At 48.3% G+C, this 5,000-nt stretch overlaps 1 protein-coding gene across 1 annotated transcript in view; it reads left to right on the forward strand.

Annotated features, from left to right (window-relative positions):
• The window catches only part of atrnl1a (attractin-like 1a), a gene marked incomplete at both ends in the record, with an annotated part of 286,198 nt that overhangs the window by 133,297 nt on the left and 147,901 nt on the right, over nucleotides 1-5,000 (forward strand). The gene's annotated exons all lie outside the window — the stretch shown is intronic.

The following is a 5,000-nucleotide window of genomic DNA, read 5'->3' on the forward strand; positions in this document are numbered from 1 at the left end:
GACGGAGAGAAAGAGAGAGAAAGCATGAGATACTTAGGTAGAACGAGTCTGTGTCCGAGCGTTTGTTTGTTCCGTTTCCAGATGCTAGCATGGACCACATGATGCTAGCATGGACCACATGATGCTAGCATGGACCACATGATGCTAGCATGGATCACACATCGACTTAGCTCATTTGCAACAAATTGCTCGCTCTCCTCTCTAAAGGGCAGACAAACGAGGAATGCTTAGTCTAGTCAAAACAGATGTTTTATGGCACACACTCACACACACACACACACACACACACACACACACACACACACACACACACACACACTCCATGGCTTGCTGCCGTCAATTGTGAAGATGATGGAGGAAAGTTCAAGTCCTGTCAAAGTCAATAGCCCTCCAGGTTGAATGGCACCATCATGGATTCACTGAGCAGGTAATCACTGGAGTCAGGCCACAGGCTGCACCACTCACTCCACATCTGCCTCTGATCACATCCAGCAAACCTCTGAGCAACTATGTGCATGAAGATGGCAACATGTGCTGCTGCTCTCAAAACCATCGATGTCCCTTTTGAAGACAATGATTGAATCCAAAAGTTCAAATCCAATCAAAGTAGATTTGGTCAGACACACACAATCATAATCACATAATCACAATCATCATCACAATCAACCATTTGACGAGCACACCAGTCAATTCAATCAATCATACATGTTATTCGAATGGTCAATGACAGTCCCGTTGACATTTGAACATAGCCAGGACTAAAGAACTAAGATTTGAACTGAATTTTTTGGAATTTCCCTTTAGGCTCAGTACAGAGTGAATTGCTCTATGGAATCTAAAAGCCTTTGAAAAATTATGTATTTATTATACTTTATATCAGAGTTGATTTGTAGCATGTACCAGGTCTGCTGGCATCAGGAGCCAGGACTGATGGACTGTACCAGGTCTGCTGGCATCAGGAGTCAGGACTGATGGACTGTACCATGTCTGCTGGCATCAGGAGGCAGGATTGATGGACTGTACCATGTCTGCTGGCATCAGGAGTCAGGACTGATGGACTGTACCATGTCTGCTGGCATCAGGAGTCAGGACTGATGGACTGTACCATGTCTGCTGGCATCAGGAGTCAGGACTGATGGACTGTACCATGTCTGCTGGCATCAGGAGGCAGGATTGATGGACTGTACCATGTCTGCTGGCATCAGGAGTCAGGACTGATGGACTGTACCATGTCTGCTGGCATCAGGAGTCAGGACTGATGGACTGTACCATGTCTGCTGGCATCAGGAGTCAGGACTGATGGACTGTACCATGTCTGCTGGCATCAGGAGTCAGGACTGATGGACTGTACCATGTCTGCTGGCATCAGGAGTCAGGACTGATGGACTGTACCATGTCTGCTTGGCATCAGGAGTCAGGACTGATGTGTGACGGCACTAGGTGGCACCAATGCAACGCTTTTTTAGTGCCCACTGCTAAATACACAGCTACAGAGAACACACATGCATGCAGTGTCTCTCTCTCACACTCACACACACATGCACACACACGCACGAACACGCATGTACACACGCACACACACACACACACACACACACACACACACACACACACACACACACACACACACACACACACACACACACACACACACACACTTTGAAAGGCCTGTTAAAGCCTATAAGGCCACAGCTTCTTCATGTCACCGGGGCCACAGCTGAAGTGCTGTGTGCCTTTCTCATGTATTTGACGACATTTTGTTCTGTCATTAATCTGACATTATCTCTCTGCCCGTCTAAGAAATGGCGCTCGCTCTGTTTGAGTAAGACCAAGAGCGCCCGCGCGCATGTGCGTACACACACACGCGCGCGCACACACACACACACACACACACACACACACACACACACACACGAACACACACACACACACACACACACACACACAAGCAAGCCATTTGCGCACTCACACAGTTAGGTAATATAAATGGCAGATTTAAAAGCCATCCGTTTCCTGTGTGTTGAAAGAAGCATGCCACAGTTGAGATATGGCTGAGGTCAATATTAGCCCTCAAACATCACGTCACTGCACTGCGTCACTGCATGACGGCACGGTGGCTCAGTGGTTAGCACTGTTGCCTCACAGCAAGAAGGTCCCTTGTTCAAACCCCGGTCCGTCCCAGGTCCTTTCTGTGTGGAGTTTGCATGTGCTCCCTGTGTTTGTGTGGGTTTTCTCTGAGTGCTCCGGTTTCCTCCCACCATCAAAGACATGTATGTTATGGTTAATACTCCTGTCAGTGCCCCTCCTGACCAAGGCACTGGCTAAAAGAACTGGAGTTGGTCCCCGGGCGCTGCACTGCAGCTGCCCACTGCTCCTAGTTCTAGGAAGGTTCCTAGTAGAGGATGGGTCAAATGCAGAGGATGAATTTCCCCATGGGGATAAATAAAGGATCACTTCACTTAACGTCACTGCGTCACGTCACTGCATCACGTCACTGCGTCACGTCACTGCATCATGTCACTGCATGGAAGATGCACCACTGCTGTTGATGTGGGAACATGGCATGCAATATGTATGGAGGCAGGACTGTCCCTGCTGGAGACTCCAGACAGATTTAGACATTTCCGACACCTGCTCTACCTTGATGAGATGTTCTCAGACAGCTGACAGCAGAGGGAATAATTGGAGTATGAGGAGAGAGCAGTGTGACAGCTCAGTATTGGCCCCATGTGGATGGACCGGCGCTGTCCAAGATGGTCCGACCCAGTCCCTTTAGACTCTCATAACTGTAGGCTGGATCCAGTTTTGTGTGGGAGATGAGTGGGCATTAGCAGTAGCATAGCCGCTAGCTATACATTTATCAACATCATTTCTGGCTATCACATTTCCAGATTCCCATTAAGTTATCATTTTCACAAAATCAATGTCAAATGTTAATACATATATATTAAGCATTCTCTCATTTCATTTACTTAAAAAATTCAAGTTTCTGCAGTTAAGTATATAATAAGTGAAGTAATTAAATTGAGCTGAAATCGATACATTTGAATTTAAGAAGTGTCAGAAGTTTTATAACGACCAAAAGGACAAGGAATGTTGCCATTGACATCATGACTGATAACTGGCAGTCAGTCGGTCAGTTTAGAAAACTCTTACAAAGAACTGCGTACCAAAAACTATAAATAAGAAGTGAAAATTGTCCTTCACAACAGTAAAAAGTAGCACAGGCTCTCAGGCTCCTTTGTCATTATGTCTCCGGTGCCAGTGTGACAGCTTGGAGTCATTCCAGCCATGTGGCAGGAAGGAACTGACTGCTGGTCCGCTTCGTAGGTCAGATGTTCTGACAGAAACCACTTAAAGGTGAGAAGGTCCAGGGACTGAGGTTAAGCACCAGCGTCAAACTCCTTAAAGGTGAATAGAAAGCCATTATCTCAAGCAAAGAGCCACTCGAGGGTGAACAGCTGAACGTCAAAACCAATCCAAGCCTCTCCTCTCCCTCTGTTGTTTTGACAGAAAGGGACCATTATAGATACCTGCTGTGAATGAGACATGACGAAGCAGAACACTTTGAAGAAAAGCTCTTCAGTCCAAATATATTGTGGCATCTTCATGAGAAATATGCACGCCGGGCACGGGTCAGTGTGTTTCCTCTGCATCTCCTCAAATCTCCACCGCAGCTCCTCGGTCACACCGAGCATCTGCCCCGTTCCACCAAATCAGCTCTGGTTCTTGAACCGGTTTCCGTTCGGGATTCTTGGAACGTTGGCGCTATCTAAGCGAAACCAGCTCACGTTTCAGTTAGAAAACACACACTGCAGAGTGTGTGCACAGTCAAAATGACGCATGCACGAGCAGCAGCACAAGAAGCCCTACTACGCCTCAGTCTGAGAGGTCAGAGTGAGGGAGGGGGATCACATGATCCCATACACACAGCCCTATTGGATGACAGATATGAAACTCTATCTGACAGCCATACTTAGCTTCAGGGCACCATCATTAATTAAGCAGGATAGCGAGAGAAGTCATGTTAATCACAGATCATTTCCCCCCCACATTGGAACCAAGCACCTGCTAAAGTAACAGGCATGCCACTAGTCTGCTGATAAATGTGTGTCCCGCTATCGAGGCTCGTGTTCCCCAGCTCACTCAGCCAGGAAGTGAGGAACGCTTTGGTTCAGTGAACACTCTGTCACATCCAACCACCGGCCCCCCAGTGGTGACTAGCACGCGTTGCTATTTAATGGCTTTGCCCCCCAGTCAGAGCTGAGCGGCTCGTATTTATGAGCTGACATATCACTATGGCAATTCTTTAATGAACCGCTGTCGTATTCCATTACGGTTAGCTAACTGTACACGGGACGTCTAATTAGCGATGGCCACCAAGTGCGTCCCATCCTGTCCACTGGAAAGAGCAGCAGTCAGTGGAATGAGCAGCTAGTAACACCAGTCAGCACCGACTGGTTGCCCCTCAGGCCAGCCGCTCAGGCGCACGCAGGCCCAATCAAAGTAGCTTCCATGTTTACTGACAGTTAGTCCAATTAGAGGACAATTAGTGATAGATGCAGTAGGATGGGTTAAGGAGGAGTCTACAGTGATGTCAAGATCCGAAGTCAGTATACACGCACATCCCTCTCACTAGCATAGCACATACATACAAGGGGTACGGTGGCGCAGTCAGTAGCGCTGTCGCCTCACAGCTAGAAGGTCCTGAGTTCGATTCTCGCCTGGGACGCTGCGGGCGCTGGAGCTGTGACCCCCCCCATATCTTCAGTGCATACTGCCAAGGTGGGCTATCCTCGTGGAAAGGGCCTTTCTGTGTGGAGTTTGCATGTTCTCCCCGTACCCCCCAGGGGGTTCCTCCGTACATAACCCCCCCCACTAAAAACATGCAGAAGATCGTCATCCGACCAGTGATGACAACATCTGAAGTTGGTCCAATGATGGTCCAATGATGGTCCCCGGACGCTGGAAAGAAAAAGCGACCACTGCTCCTGGCCTGC

This window comes from Poromitra crassiceps (assembly GCF_964638095.1).
Source record: "Poromitra crassiceps genome assembly, chromosome: 22".
Lineage (NCBI taxonomy): Eukaryota > Metazoa > Chordata > Actinopteri > Beryciformes > Melamphaidae > Poromitra > Poromitra crassiceps.